Below are 16555 nucleotides of genomic sequence, written 5' to 3' on the forward strand. Positions count from 1 at the left end.
GCTTTACACGACCTTAATCCTGGCCCAGCCGTCCTAAACCCCTTCACACATTCCTGCCGCATTGTTCCACTCTGTCACGTGCTCTCAGGACTATCACTTGGTATGCAGAGGGCTTTATTACTGCTGATCCAATCCCGACTGCCGGGGCTGTGGGATTCTCACAGTTCTGCTGCAGAACTCCTATTGTTTTTGCCCCCATCGCGTCCCGTCCGGGAACAAAGTAATCTGGTTTCCATAACGTTCCTTGTTGTCTTTTCATAACATGCCGGGCACAGATGTTTAAAATAGACTGGATGAATATTTAATATGTTATTAATAGATGACAGCTCTTGGCTGGCTTTGAAAGATAGCTCACGTATGGTATGGGGCGGCATATGACAACGGGTCCAGAAATCTATTTCATTCTGACATGGAGTCAATCTAATGTTTCTCCTTGGTTAATGGTAAGACATTTAACTCTCCTTGTGTCACATGGCTGCGTATTGTGCTTGAGTGCAGGCCAAGTCTGTGAGACTTAGAATAGATTTGATAGATGGACTCACATTTTTACCATCGTAGGCAAGACAGAATATGGAAAAACCTTTAGTGCCCTGTGCAGAACTTGGGGAAAGGTGAGAGGAGAATGAGGTGCTGAACGAACCCTGAGTACTACCAGCTGCTTGGCGAACGTAGTAATACTAAGCTTTCCTAGGATGCAGAACACAGTCCCTGCTCCAAAAGCTGCACTGCTCTCAGGTCCAGGCATCAACACTCCAAGAGCCTTATTCACTCAAAGCCTGGATTCCCTGATGCCTGTGAACCCCTGCCCTGAAACCCGTGTTCCCTCAGGTCCCAGAACCTGAGCCTCCTGCTCTGACACCTGTGTCCCCTTGGGTCCCAGAATCCCTGCCTGGAAGCCTGTATCGCCATAAGCTGTGAAACCTGCATCCCCCTGAGGCCCCAGTATTCCCTGCACCAAGGCCTATGTCCTCTCAGGCCTGTTTCTGGGACTCACACATCTCTTAGGCCCTGGACCTACTTCATGCCTTGTAAAACCCAGCTCTGTGCCCAGTACTAAACTGGACTCCTCTCAGTATGTGGGGCTCACATCCCCACCCTCCCTTGGGCCCATGCTCAGAAACCTCCCCTTCACCCCTTAAGTTGTGCTTGAGGATCTGTATTCCCCTCAGGCCATAGTACCCTGCTCCAACCCCCATCCAAACCTTGGTCTCTGGGACCTCCACACAGAGCTGGGCTGTTCAACAGAAGCATAAAAGCACATCAGCTCCCTCTGTTTTATAAAGGGAATATTGCAGAAAAAAAGGCAGTCCCTAAAGTTACCTTTGAGCTTGCATTCAACACTTATGTGGAGCCCCTGTCCCTGCGTCCCTGGCCCCTCTTGCCTATCCCCAAAATGCAAACAGACATGCAGGCTGTGTGTGAGGGAGTGGGGCTAAAGCAACAACCCAGAGTCGGCCTCCACCCATCGCAGGTATACAGACCTGGTCCCCTCAGAGTCGACAAACTAAAGGTTTCAGAGTAGCAGCCGTGTTAGTCTGTATCCGCAAAAAGAACAGGAGTACTTGTGGCACCTTAGAGACTAACAAATTTATTAGAGCATAAGCTTTCGTGGACTACTAAAGGTTGTGATTTTGGAATGATGTCGTTCGACTGGTGCAGCTTTGTGCATGGACACTCAGGCCAGTTTAAACCCGGCTTAAAGCAGTTTAGTTTGCACTGCTAAATTCAGACCTTGGCCACTGATGCTGGCATAGCTACATCAGTCAGAGGTGTGAAAACACCCATCCCCCAGAGTGACACAGCTACCCCAAAAAGTGTAGTTGCAGCTGTGCCAGCAGAAGAGTGCATCTATCAGCAGAGCTAATGTCCTTCAGGGAGGTGGTGTTCCTTCCCTTGCAGAAACACTCCTTCTGTTGGCATAGGCTGTGCCTACACAAGGGTGCTATGTGGCCATAAGCATATAGGGCAGACAGAGCCCTTGTCCACACTAGAAAAGTATTGCTGGCATAGCTATATCCACACAGCTAGATCACAACAAACCCTTCAAGCAGTTCAGACTGGCATACAAACACTTCTACCGGGATAGCTTACAGGAGTGCCCTGACAGACAGTGATTCCTGCCAAAGCACTTCTTGTGCTGTTAGACGGGCATCTACACTAGAGTTTATACCAGCACAGCTATGTTGGTAAAATAAAAGTCACTCCTCCCCACCCAACCAACATAGCGATGCTGGTACAAGCTTAAGCCAGGCCTTGCAGGCACATGATAACCTGAGGCCATATCTACACTACAATAGCACAGCTAGGGCACCGGAGTTATGGTGCTGCAGCATAGACACTTTCTACAGCCACAGAAGGAACTTTTCTGTCACTGTGGAAACTCCACTTTCCTGAGCAATGGCAGCTGCATTGGCAAAACCATTCTTCCGCTGAGCTAGTTGCATCTACACCCAGGTCATGTCAGCAGAGCTACAACACTATGGATTTCCTCACCCCTGAGTGATGTAGCTATGTCTACCTAACTTTTAAGTGTAGCCCAGGCCTGGTATAATGAGTTTTAAAAGGCTGAGAGTCCGCACATGGAAGTTGCACTAGCTTAACTGCTCTGATTTAATTTAGCAGTGCAACTTCTGGGGCTAGACGAGCCTGAAAGGTTTCCTAACAAAATCTGCTCTGGGAGGAGAGGGCCTCCTCTGCGTGTAACTTGGCATATTTCATTCGTTAGCAGCCACCCTGTGTCTCCCACTGGGACTTCCTCACTCAACCCATTCCACCTGCCACTGCCACAGGGCCAGAAGCTGCAGGCTACACTGGAACGGGCTCTGGCCATCCCACTCTGCAAGCTATCGGCCAAGAAGAAAGATGCCTCTGTCCCATCTCCCCAGGGTGCGTGCCATGGGGATTGGGGGCGGGGGGCAGATATCGGATCAGGCAAACATATAAAGAAAAAAGGGCTTCAATAGCCCCCCACCAAACGTTTCCTCCCAATTTACATCCCATCCCCTGATCAGCTAACTTTTAGTCTCTCTCTCTCATACACCTTCCTTCTTTACTCTGCCAACTGAAACGCCCAGATCTCTGCCTTGCCCGTCCCCCCGCCCAGCTGCAGCGGGTTCTATCGGAGAAGCCACCTGCCCGAAGGCCTTTCCCTCGCCTATCCGGGGGAAGGCGCAGAGATCAGCAGCAGCATGGGACGGGAAGAGCCCGCAGGTCGGAGACCGAAGGGCCTCTCCCAGCACCTGCCTCCCGCAGCTAGGACCCCGCCGCCGGGCTCTGCACTTGCAAAGGAACCGAAAATAAAACAAGCGGCCGAGCGCTGGGGAGCCTGCGGCTCGCCACGGAGCGGGCGCGGCTAAAGGCGAAGCAGGGGCCGGGGGAGAGGCAGAGAGGCCAGCGCCTCGGGCCCTTCCTCATCCCGGCTCAGAGCCAGCTCCCATACCGCAGCCCGGGAACTGCCAGGGGCTCCTGGAGCCGGGGCTCCCCGCCCTCACCCCCGGGGCAGCGGGCCGCTGGAAGTCCCAGTGCGGCGCGGCTGCTGCTCACACGGGGCAGGGGGCAGGGACCGGCCAGCCAGGAGCTGTGTAGGAGGCCGGGGTCTCCCTCGCCAGGCAGACTCTGCTCGGGGTCCCGTACACCCTCCCCCCGGAATGCGGGGCTCTAGACCAGCCCATCTGGCAGGGTCCCGCCCGGGGTGCCCTGTGTCCAGCCCCTGGCGGCTCTCCAGCGGGTCTGCATCCGGCAGAACCGGACACCGCCTCCGGCTGCGGCCCAGTTCTCCGGACCGAGCCCCGGAGCTCGCTGCCCCCCGCCCCCCGATTCTCGCTTTCCCAAGCTGGGCGGAAAGCGGAGCCTGTCACACGATCTCCAGCTCCAGGGAAGCAGCGCCTGGAAAACCGCCGGCTGCTAGAGCCCCGGCGCGTTAGCAAAGGAGCGGGGCGGGTGCAAACTGGTGAAAAGTTCCATCTCTGCTGCGCTTGCGGAACGGGGCCGCGAACGGATCCCACAGGAAACCCAGACAGGGGGAGCCCAGGAGAACAAGGGAGCCGAAAAGCATCGAGGGCAAAGGAAAAGCGCATTGAGCGGGGTTTACCTGGGAAAGGGCGGAATTAGCAGGGGGTGCGCGCCCCAGATCACTAGTAAGCGAAAGAAAAGCCCCCCCCAAAAAAAAACAAGCGTTGAAGCATTGGGAAAGGACAGGAGACATGACACAACCTCCCCCCAACCCCAGTGATAAGATCTCTCCCCTCTCCTTAGAATGAGAAACACTGTCATAGACTCGTAGGGCTGGAAAGCAACTTACTGGGAGCCCGGCAGGTAGACGGTTCCTGGTAATGCGCAGTTCCCAGCAGTGATGCAGCCGAAGGGGTGTAATTCCAGACGTCAAAGCCCTTTTACACAGACGCGGGGGTAAGATTTTTGTTTATTTATCTCGGGGGGGAGGGGAGGTAAAGCAAAGCCAAGCCCCCGCACGATGTGGTCTGCAGCAGCCCCTCGCCTGGTCCTCGAGTCCCTTGGCCGCTTCTCAAGGTTCTCCCAGCTGCTGCACTCCTCCTTTCTCCTGGATCTCACTGAACTGCTGCTGGGAGGGACGAGAGAAAAAGGGAAAAGAGGAAAAAACAGGCAAGACGGAAGAAACTTAGCCCCAGCTGCTGCCTTGAAGCGGAGTAAAAAGGTTTCAATAAATCCAGGGGTTGAAAAGAAGGGAAAAGTCAACTCCCCGACGAAATCAGAAGCAGATTTCAAGACATTTAATCACATGCAGGGAGGTGTGTGCGTGTGTGATGTGGCTTGCCTCCTCCCTCCTACTTCAGCCCTCCCTCTGCTCTCCCTTTTCTACTCTATTGAGAGCAGGGGCTGCCTAAGCCATCCCCATTGCAAGAAAAGGCAGAGGGGAAATGCAAAGGAAATACAGGATGAAAACAATGTCAAACATGTATTTGGAGAGGAACAGAACCAAGTCAGGCCAACGAGCTGAAAGGGGAGGAGGATGGCAGAGGAGAGTGGGCCAAAATGTTTTAGGAGAGGGGGGATGCTAGCAGGAAGGCTCAGCTGAGAAAAGGGAGAGTATGGCAAACAGAGAAGGGGCTAGGAGGGTATATGTGGGTGGGAGAGTGCCTCATCTCCAGCTCCTTTGCAAAGGGTGAGAACAGGAAACTTTCTGCTTCACAGGCACTTGGGTTCTTGGAGGTTCTAGGAAATTGAAAAATGAGGGGCTGGCCTGGGGGAGGCTGGGCTCAAGCTAAACACTGGGTCTGGAAGGGAAAGTGTTAGCAATGTCCAGGATTCAGCTCTCCTGTGTGGGATGCATTTCCCAAAGGGGCGGGGGAGGGGTGCTGTCACATAACCATCATGTGCCAGAGGATGCTGCTGTGGCCTTTGCACTTTACACCGGTGACACTCACAGGGGAAGCCCTGGCAGGTTCTGGGAGTCCCCAGCTCTGGTTGCAGTCCCTGGACATTGCAGTCATTTTAGGCTGTTTCAGGGGCAGTGAACTGGCCTCAGAGATCTGGGTGATGTACACTGCTGGCCTAGACCAGCGTCCACAAAGGTGCATCCACAGACACCAGCAGCAAACTGGAGCCTTAGCTAGAGATTGTCTGATCTCATTTGCATATCCAAATAAGCTGCCTAGCTAAATGACACCCTTTATCTTCATGCACATGACTGGTGCAGGGCTCGGACACAAGGGGAGAGGAAAAGCTGCCATTAGACATTGGTTTCATAGATTCCAAGGCCAGAAGGGACCACCAGGATCAGCTAGTCTGACCTGCACAACACAGGCCAGAGAACTGCCCTGAAAACTGCAGAGGGGATTTTTCTTTTTCAATCAGACACCATTTGGAAGTATTGTAACCCCCTGTTTTGCCTTCCCAAGAAGCTGCCAGGACTAAACCAATCTGTGCCTGGCCTCCCACTGGGACCAGCCACCCACCCTGATGGAGAAAGCCACCTCAGCCACTCTGGAGAGCAAGGAGCACACTGGTGAGCCGATAGCTCAGGAGGCTGTATATCAAAGGCTGATGTCATGCAGAAGGAGGAGCAGAACCATGCCTAGCATCCTGCCCAGGTCCCAGAGTTGAAGAGATCCAGGATTATCTCCTGAAGCTAGATCTTTCCCTGAGCACTTCCAATTCCCAGAACCCGAGGCTTTGTTAGGTGACCTGGTCTACACACAGCCAGTGTGGTTATGCTTGGGATGGACTTTACCTGTTCTGTTTGATTGGGGTTTCCAGGATCTCAAGTCTAGGAATAAAATTCACAAATCAAATGGTCTCTCTGGCTGATCCACATCCAGGTTTTACCCTGATCTCCCTATCCTTCAGCTAGTCCCTAAGTCACCTGTGAATGAATCCAGGATTCCTGTGTAGGAAAAGGTGAAACTAATTTAATCATCATTTGTGTAAGTGAGGAAATAGAGACGAATGGAAAAGCTGGATCTGGATCATTCATTCACTGAACCTTTTGGTGCTAGTATTCATTTCAGTGGGAGAACTCACAGCTATACCAAGTCCCACTGCCAGTCCCTGCTTCTCCGCGCTCATTCTAGGGAATGGTTGCATCCCTGGAATCAGCATGCACACCTGTGCGATGAGCCAGTATCTGGAAAGCCTGGGTGGGAGGTGGGGAATGCCACGTGCCAAAGCACTGCTAGTCACCTGTTTCCAGGCTAGCTGGAGTACAAAGGGCACAAATACTCTGCTCTAAAGTACAGAAGCCTCCAAGACCCCATTCTTCTCATGGCGCCATGTTGCTTCTCATGTTGCTTACCCCCATCACAACAGTTCCAAACCCACCCCTCCCAACATGGTAAGTGATGTTTTCAGGAGCAACCATCCAATAGACCCACAGTGATCCAGCCACAGTAGTACTGACTGAGGATAGAGCCCCCAGCTGTGCTGAGACCGAAGTTCTCAGCCAGGGAAATGCTTGGAAATTTAACAGACTATTGGAGTGCGGCACCCGTAAGCACATTTCATCCATCCCATCAGTGAGGACACACCCATGGATACACACAGGCTGGAACCCCAGTGGAGTCTCAAAGACATAGGGGTAGTCACAATGGGGCAGAGATCTCACTGAAAAAGCAGAGCCACACAGGGAGCATTCTCAGGAGCCAGATGGAGGAAATTCTGCCCCCAGGACTAGGGTTGTAGCAATGTGCTCAAGTGTCAGAGTCAGCAGGGAGAATGTGGGGCCCACAAGGCTGAGCTACACTCAGGTGCCAATGTAAGCGCAGCAGGGAGAACGTGGTGCCCATGGAGAATGGATACACTCAGATATCAGGGTCAGCAGAGAGAACGTGGGGCCCATGGGGCAGGGCTGCGTTCAAGTGTCAGGGTCAGCAGAGAGAACCTGGGGCCTACGAGGCATGGCTGTGCTCATGTGTCAGGGTCAGCAGGGAGAATGTGCTACCTTTGGGGCACGGCAGTGCTCAGGTCTTAGGGTCAGAAAGGGAACATGGAGCAAACAGGGCAAGGCTGTGCTCAGGTGTCAGGGTGAGCAGGGGAACATGGGGCAAGTGCTGGAGGAACCAACTAGGGGCAGAGCTCTTCTTGACCTGCTGCTCACAAATAGGGAAGAATTAATAGGGGAAGCAAAAGTGGATGGGAACCTGGGAGGCAGTGATTATGAGATGGTCAATTTCAGGATCCTGACACAAGGAAGAAGAGCTGCAGAATGCGGACTCCGGACTTCAGAAAACCAGACTTTGACTCCCTCAGGGAACTGATGGGCAGGATCACCTGGGAGAATAACATGAAGGGGAAAGGAGTCCAGGAGAGCTGGCTGTATTTTAAATAATCCTTATTGAGGTTGAAAGAACAAACCATCCCGATGTGTAAAAAGAATAGTAAATATGGCAGGCAACCAGCTTGGCTTAACAGTGAAATCCTTGCTGATCTTAAACACAAAAAAGACACTTACAAGAAGTGGAAGGTTGGACAAATGACCAGGGAGGAGTATAAAAATATTGCTCAGGCATGCAGGAGTGAAATCAAGAAGGCTAAATCACACTCGGAGTTGCAGCTAGCAAGAGATGTTAAGAGTAACAAAAAGGGTTTCTTCAGGTATGTTAGCAACAAGAAGAAGGTCAAGGAAAGTGTGGGCCCCTTACTGAATGGGGAGGCAACCTAGTGACAGAGGATGTGGAAAAAACTAATGTACTCAATGCTTTTTTTGCCTCTATCTTCACAAACAAGGTCAGCTCCCAGACTACTGCACTGGGCAGCACTGTATGGGGAGGAGGTGACCAGCCCTCTGTGGAGAAAGAAGTAGTTCAGAACAATTTAGAAAAGCTAGACGAGCACAAGTCCATGGGGCCGGATGCACTGCATCCAAGGATGCTAAAGTAGTTGGCGGACGTGATTGCAGAGCCATTGGCCATTATCTTTGAAAACTCATGGTGATCGGGGGAGGTCCTGGACGACTGGAAAAAGGTCAATGTAATGCCCATCTTTAAAAAAGGGAAGAAGGAGGATCAGGGAAACTACAGGCCAGTCAGCTTCACCTCAGTCCCTGGAAAAATCATGGAGCAGGTCCTCAAGGAATCAATTCTGAAGCACTTAGAGGAGAGGAAAGTGATCAGCAACAGTCAGCATGGATTCACCAAGGGCAAGTCATGCCTGATTAACCTAATTGCCTTCTATGACGAGATAACTGGCTCTCTGGATGAGGGGAAAGCAGTGGATGTTTTATTCCTTGACTTTAGCAAACCTTTTGATATGGTCTCCTACAGTATTCTTGCCAGCAAGTTAAAGAAGTATGAGCTGGATGAATGGACTATAAGGTGGATAGAAAGCTGGCTAGATCATCGGGCTCAATGGGTAGCAATCAATGGCTCCATGTCTAGTTGGCAGCTGGTATCAAGCGGAGTGCCCCAAGAGTCGGTCTTGGGGCCGGTTTTGTTCAATATCTTCATTAATGATCTGGAGGATGGTGTGGACTGCACTCTCAGCAAGTTTGCAGATGACACTAAACTGGGAGGAGTGGTAGATACACTGGAGGGTAGAGATAGGATACAGAGGGACCTAGACAAATTAGAGGATCGGGCCAAAAGAAATCTGATGAGGTTCGATAAGGACAAGTGTAGAGTCCTGCACTTAGGACGGAAGAATCCCATGCACTGCTACAGACTAGGGACCGAGTGGCTAGGCAGCAGTTCTGCAGAAAAGGACCTAGGGGTTACACAGTGGACGAGAAGCTGGATATGAGTCAACACTGTTACTTGTTGCCAAGAAGGCTAATGGTATTTTGGGCTGTATATGTAGGATCATTGCCAACAGATCGAGGGACATGATCATTCCCCCCTATTCGACATTGGTGAAGCCTCATCTGGAGTACTGTGTCCAGCTTTGGGCCCCACACTACAAGAAGGATGTGGAAAATTTGGAAAGAGTCCAGTGGAGGGCAACAAAAATGATTAGAGGGCTGGAGCATATGGCTTATGAGGAGAGGCTGAGGGAACTGGGATTATTTAATCTGCAGAAGAGAAGAATGAGGGGGATTTGATAGCTGCTTTCAACTACCTGAAAGGGGATTCCAAAGAGGATGGATCTAGACTGTTCTCAGTGGTAGGAGATGACAAAACAAGGAGTAATTGTCTTAAGTTCCAGTTGGGGAGGTTTAGGTTGGATATTAGGAAAAACTTTTTCACTAGGAGGGTGGTGAAGCACTGGAATGGGTTATCTAGGGAGGTGGTGGAATCTCCTTCCTTAGAGGTTTTTAAGGTCAGGCTTGACAAAGCCCTGGCTGGGATGATTTAGTTGGGGTTGGTCCTGCTTTGAACAGGGGGTTGGACTAGATACCTCCTGAGGTCCCTTCCAACCCTGATATTCTATGATTCTATGATTCTTATGAGGCAAGGCTGTGCTCAGATGATAGGGTCAGCAGGGAGAACATGGGGTCTATGGGGAATGGATACACTCAGATATCAGGGTTAGGAGAGAACATGAGGCCTACAGGACGCGGCTGCTCTCAGGTGTCAGGGTCAGCAGGGAGAACCTGGGGCCCACGAGGCACAGCTACATTCAGGTGTCAGGGTCAGCAGGGACAACATGGAGCCCACGGGGCAGGGCTGCACTCAGGTGTCGGGGTCAGCAGGGAGAATGTGCTGCCCTTGGGGTATGGCTGTGATCAGCTGTTAGGGTCAGCAAGGGAAAGTGGGGCACACAGAGCAAGGCTGTGCTCAGGTGTCAGGGTCAGCAGGGAGAACGTGGGGCCCATGGGGCACAGCTGCTCTCAGGTGTCAGGTTCAGCACAGCAGGGAAAACATGGGGCCCATGGGGTACGGCTACACTCTGGTGTCAGGGTCAGCAGAGCAGGGAGAATGTGCTGCCCTTGGGGTACGGCTGTGCTCAGGTGTTAGGGTCAGCAAGGGAAAGTGGGCACACAGGGCAAGGCTGTGCTCAGGTGTCAGGGTCAGCAGGGAGAACGTGGAGCCCATGGGGCACAGCTGCTCTCACGTGTCAGGATCAGCAGGGAGAATGTGCTACCCACGGGGCACGGCTACACTCAGAAATAAGCAGCAGCAAGCGCAGGTGCTGGGTTAGCATAGTGCACTTGGCCCCGAGTGAGCAGAACTGGATGCCCTGCTGGCCCCTATGAACTAAGGACAAAGAGCAAGTGAGGACAAGCTGAGGGACCATACAAGGCAAAGACTCACCTAGGTTATTGCAGGAGATAGGTCTGTTGTAGCCATTAGGCGAAAGTTACTAGCCGCTTCCCAGCCCTCCTCCTTTACCCAGCCCCCTGAGGAAAGACAATCCGGAATTCCCCAAAGATCTATCATGGTGGCATCCTTCCTGCCTGTGTCATTAGCAGGACAGGGCAGTGAGCCCCAGAGGCAAGTTTGGGCAAGCTTTCAGCGTGCTCAGGGAATCTGATGGATGACGCAGCTGAGATGGCACGCCTGAGCATAGGTGCTGGAACTAGGGGTGCAGCCGCACCCCCTGGCTGGAGGGGGTTGCCATCATAACAAGGGCTTACAGTTCAGGTCAATGGCTCTCAGCACCCCCACTATACATTGTTCCAGTGCCCTTATGCCTGAGGGTCATTAATAAAGACCCAGAGATTCAGGATGGAGACCCTGCGGGAATCGAATGCTGGATCACTGAGTCCCTCAGAGCTCTGCCTTCCCACGGCGTGACCAATGTATCGCTCAGTCCTCACCTCACACTAACGCCAGCGGCACCACAGGTAGCGCCATGGCTGGGAGAGAGAGCACCCTCTGGTTTCAGGCATTCTCACACTGGCAACTAGGTCCACTGCCCAGCAGCTCTATGGCCCCTTGGTTTCTAACCTCACTCTCCAGTGCCAGCACAATGGGAGCAGTTCAACTGGCAACAGAGGGCAAGACTGCTCAGGGCAGGTGAGGCTCTCCTTCACCAGAGCATGCTGGACAGCTCAGGGCAGGCCCGGGGTTCAGGCTGGCTGAGCGATGGAGGAAAGCAGAGAGTTCGGGCTCATGCACTGAGCCTGTCAGGGCCAAACTTGTCAGATTCTCTCTGTAACAAGCCTGGGCCCTTAGACCTCTACTGCCAGTCAATATCGAATACCAGATAGGCCTCGTGCCAGGCAGCACGTGAGCTGTAACAGCCCTAGCTGCACGTCTCTCACAACATGCAGCTTGCACAAGGGCAGGGGGATTGTTTGTTAGGGAAAAACAGCCACAGGCCAGTTTAGAAACAAGCTTTTCTCACCATCTTTCCCACTGAGCCCCTCCCTTCCGCCCCGCAGCCATGCCGTAGGAAGCACTGCCCGTCTCTCCCACACTTGGAATGCTGGCAGAAGAGTCCAATTTCTGAGGTGCCCAGATGCTACGGCAAGGAGTGCCATAGGCATGCCCCTCAATACAGAAAACGGTGGTCAGTGGACTAGCTACTGTGAATGCAGACACTCCGCTGACTGCCATGCTGCTTTCCCTGGGCTAGTCTGCACTCACCTGGCTTGGGGATCTTGACCAACTTGGGGAGCCAGTTGAAGAACCCAGCTCTTGAACGTGCCCTGCAGATTCCATCTCAAGTGGGGGGGGGGGGAGGGGAGGCAGGGCTTCTGGCAGCTGGGCTTGCTGGGGTGCTGAGTTTGGCCTGCAGAGGGAGGACACTGGACTGTGCTGCTCTCATTGCTCCCTCAGCCAGCAGCACGTTCAGCCTTCTACCCCTGGGAATCCAGCAGAGCTGGGGCTGAGCAGCTGCTTGGGCCAACAACAGGCCAGAGGAATCAGGGAAGCCAGGGCGAGGTCTCCTCTGAGTAGTGGGTGAGAGGATGACCTCTTCCTCTACATGGGCATCTCAGTGTCCTGTCCTAAGTCAGGTGGAGCTCAGAGAGGGGAAAGCTAGGGATAATCTGGAGCCAGGCTCCTGTGGCTTTAGAGGAGGAGGAGGAGAGAGAAGAGCTGAGCAGAGAAAAGGAAGGAAGAGGGGGCTACTGCAAGTGTCAGGGAGTGGGATGAGACTCAGGGAATATATAAATGTATAAATCCCAAGGAAACAGATCAGTGAAAGGGGAAAGATGCTGGGGAAAAGCAGGAGAGAAGATGGTGTTCTTAAGTGCTGAGATGACCGATGAAGCAATGGCATGGGGAAGGAGGGGATACTGCAACACCCACACAGACCTGGCATAGGACTTCATCCCTCCTCTCAGACTCAGTGGTGAGGAGGTGAGTTTATATGAGCTTAGCTCGCCCTCTGCTGGGCACCTGGGGAATTTTTGTACTTATCCAATAAGCTCATGGAAGCCAGGGTGTTAAGGTGCTCTATGGCTATCCCCACTAATGGGCAGCCCCATTTTGCTCGAGGAGACACGTGCGTGTGGCATCATGCACAGTGCCCAGCAGACGGAGGTGACCATGGTGTGGGTGACTGCAGGAAAGTCCACCCGCGGAGGGAAATGGGTGCAATGGGCAATGGCACAGCTCATCTCTGATGCCTCTGGGAACTCTTAGAGCAACCGACGACCTAGAAACACCCCCAGTTTGTGAACCCCACTGGTAAAAGGAGCATACACCACTGCTCCCAGCAACCTTTCCAGCTGTTTCTCCCGGCCCACCAGCACTTTCCTCAGGTTTGGGTCACCCAAAGCCCCAGCCACCTCTAGGGCCTGACAAAGCAGGGGCTGCATCATCTGTGTTTGGCAAAAAGCACAGAGATGCACACCAGTGTCAATCTATGGAGAGCACTGCAGTTCCAGCCACCTCTCTATCGCCCGTACTGGCCTTGCATGCACATTTTACAGGCTGGGGGAGAGAGCAGAACCCATACATGAAAGCACCGTGGGCAGAGAAGTCACCTAGTGCCCTCTAGAATCATCCTGAGAAGGAAAAACAGAACCATCTGCCAGAGACAGGCCCTGCAGGCAGGGTGATTACACCAAGTAGGTAACATGCTGCTGCCAGACATCATCCATCACACCTATGCTGGATCTCCTGCACTTCCCAACACACTTGAGATGCCATGGGAAACTGACATTGGTCATGTCCTTTAGGTCATCAGGCAGGTATCTACAAACCGCCCTGAGTAATTTCATAGAATCATAGAAAATTAGGGTTGGAAGAGACCTCAGGAGGTCATCTTGTCCAACCCCAACTAAATCATCCCAGCCAGGGTTTTGTCAGGCCGGGCCTTAAAAACCTCTAAGGATGGAGATTTCCACCACTTCTCTAGGTAACCCATTCCAGCGCTTCACCACCCTCCTAGTGAAATAGTGTTTCCTAATATCCAACCTAGACCTCCCCCACTGCAACTTGACACCATTGCTCCTTGTTCTGTCATCTGCCACCACTGAGAACAGCCTAGCTCCATCCTCTTTCCCCATCAGTGGGTTCATGGTTGTAATCTCTGAACTGGAACAGTAACAGGTTTGCTGCAGTCTGGGGCCAAAAACAAGGCAGAAAAAAAGGGAACATGTTGGGCCCATCCAGCAGGGTGGGAAATATCGATTCATCAATATGGCAGGTTAACAATATCCTTTATAAAGGCACCCCCAGCTGAGGCTGTTGCTGGGTAGAGCCTGCCTTCACCAGAATCTCATGCCTGCTGCAGCTCTGCCTAGAACCAGGACAGAGCCAGTATTCCTGGAGCCTGGGAGATGGGCTCCAAAACTGGCAAATGAACAGTGAAGGCAGGCCCAGAATATTAACATATAATGGCACCTCTCTTTCTCTCACACACACACAGGATAAGAAGGATATATCTATCTATATGGAGATATACCTATCACATAGAACTGGAAGGGACCCTGAAAGGTCATTGAGTCCAGCCACCTGCCTTCATTAGTAGGACCAACTACTGATTTTTGCCCCAGATCCTTAAGTGGCTCCCTCAAGGATTGAGCTCACAACCCTGGGTTTAGCAAGCTAATGCACAAACCACTGAACTATCCCTCCCCCTGGGATCAGCTGCTTCACATCACCATTTGCCTTAAACAGCCCTATACAATTTTTGGCGGCACAGGGCAGGGAAGGTGAGTGACTTACTTATGAAAAGACAAGTCACAGACAAGCAGCTGGATCCAGGTCTCACTCACAGCACTGTAAGCTAAACTGACATCACTACAGCAAGTGGCACGGGGGGGGGGGGGGAGAGGGAAAAAGAGGACAAGCGGGCCCAAGGAAAATGTTTACCTCATGGCTTGTTCTTTCCCTGCAGCTATCCAGAAAACACTAGAGGGAAGACACAGGTAGCAAGGTCAAAGACATGGACTTTGATCAGCCAGACTTGTTCTGGCTATTAGTGGGTGTTTATTTTCAGTGCTATTGCTGATTATTAAGAGCAGCCTGGCCAAAAGGTCCTTTACAGAGGACCACGGTGCAAACTTGGTTCTCACAATTGTAATACACAAGCTGGTCCAAGTCATGTTACAACTTAGGTCAGCCACAGCTGACCAGAGCAACTGTTCGTAACCTGGGTTGTCTTGGCACTTCAAAATCCCTATGGAATTTTTTCATCTCATACCATGGGCCTTGTCTCCAGTCCTCTCTCTGCTCTGTCCCCTCATCTAGCTTCCCTAAACTCTGGCTGGTCCAGCAGACTCATACTGGAGTGCAGGAAGACCATTCAAATAGCTAGCAGTATGGTCATGACCCTAGCTTGCCACTCCAAAATTGCAGCCAAGATCTTGAGTTATCACATATCTCCAGCAGTCCCTTGGGAGTACAGGATGTTGACAGAGGGCACTGCACCAGCATTCATGTGTTTGCCTGAGCAGACTGCATTCACATTTGGGGTCATTCTTCCGCTAAGGGGACACTACCTACAAGGTCTTCATTAGTGGCATAGCAGTACCAGGGCCCAGTTTGGAGATCCAGGTATCTTATCCAGGCATCGTGAAGTCATGGGCAATGTCTCACTAGGGTCTGTTCCAATACTTGTTGAAATCAATGGGAATCTTCCTTGGAACAGGCCCCTTACTGAGCTCAAAAATGACTCATGGCCACTAGGTGGCCCTATTTCTCCACAGCCAGCTAGATTATAGCCCACTAGATAAGGAAAAGGGATGCTGTCCTGTAGTCTATCAATCTCTCTGCTACATCTTTCCACAGCTGGATATTACAGCCTGAGCTAGGTGGTTTCTCCAGTCAGCAGGATATGGGAGTCTTTTCACAACTCTGGCAAGGCCCGGAAGGGCTCCTTCATTCTGGGAACAGTTCACTTGATATAGTTAATTCCTGAAAACTTGTAACTGGGACTGTCCCCAAGTGACACTTGCACTTCAGCCAAAGAAGCCGCTGTATAAATTAGTAAAAGGAAGTGTACTATACAGTCTCTCTCTCTCTCTCACACACACACACCCTCTATCACACACACACCCTACATCCCCTTCCCTCCCCCCCTTGGAGCAGACATTCTGAAAAATGTGAGTTGCAACTCCCTCTCGTGGCTGGTCCACTACAGGATAAAAACTTAGTACTGCTGTCAGCCAATGGCATGCACCCTTAGCTCAAGTGACAGAGGTTTGTGCTGCAGACTCCTCAGTTCAAATGCTGCTGCTGACCCAGACAAGGCTACATGTACCTAAGTGTGAAACCCTCTTTTGGATAATGCTCTGTGTGTTCTGTCAGGCTAGGGGCTCCATTGCATAAGGCCAGGGGAGGAGGTGGGTTCACATATGCTCAGCCCTGTGGGTAGAGGAGCTGGAAGGATTTGGCTGACGTGACTTAAGGCCAAGTTTTTAAAGGAGGTTAGGTGGCTAAGGATGCAGACAGGTGCCTAAACACCTTTAAAATCTGGCCCCAGTAGCGTAAAACCAGTCCCCAATTATGTGCCCCCCACCACTGGCCTCACTTTGCTGGCACATGAGGGATCTGGATCAGTAGCCTGTTGACTCATGTATTGCCTGGGAAGAGAGGTTGTTGCCTGCGTAATGCACCATAGACAGCATGGCAGGGAAGCTGGCTTCAGCCAGACAAAGTGGATTGCATGAGTCCCTGAGGCTCCTTTGAAAATCCCAGTCAAAGTTCTGGTCTGGTCCAAATTCTGCGTGGGGACTTGGCTTGGCTCTTGTTTGATGTACACCAAGTCAGCCTGTCATGTTTACAGACTTCGATGGGGATTTTCAAAG

The 16555-nt window shown here is 52.0% G+C and overlaps 1 protein-coding gene and 1 long non-coding RNA gene across 2 annotated transcripts in view; one reads left to right on the top strand and one right to left on the bottom strand.

Moving 5' to 3' along the window:
* Positions 1 to 4439, bottom strand: part of NTN3 (netrin 3) — a 102489-nt gene extending 98050 nt beyond the window's left edge. Inside the window, exon 1 of the mRNA XM_005293130.5 lies at positions 4301 to 4439. The gene's annotated coding sequence lies outside the window, so the exon portion shown is untranslated. The remainder of the gene's footprint in view (positions 1 to 4300) is intronic.
* LOC135973789 (uncharacterized) lies at positions 3067 to 11994 on the top strand. Its single transcript, XR_010590813.1, has 3 exons — positions 3067 to 3210; positions 4255 to 4407; positions 5877 to 11994. It is a non-coding gene; the product is annotated as an uncharacterized LOC135973789 (long non-coding RNA).
* The last annotated feature ends 4561 nt before the right edge of the window (positions 11995 to 16555 follow it).

This window comes from Chrysemys picta, chromosome 10, assembly GCF_011386835.1.
Source record: "Chrysemys picta bellii isolate R12L10 chromosome 10, ASM1138683v2, whole genome shotgun sequence".
NCBI lineage: Eukaryota > Metazoa > Chordata > Testudines > Emydidae > Chrysemys > Chrysemys picta.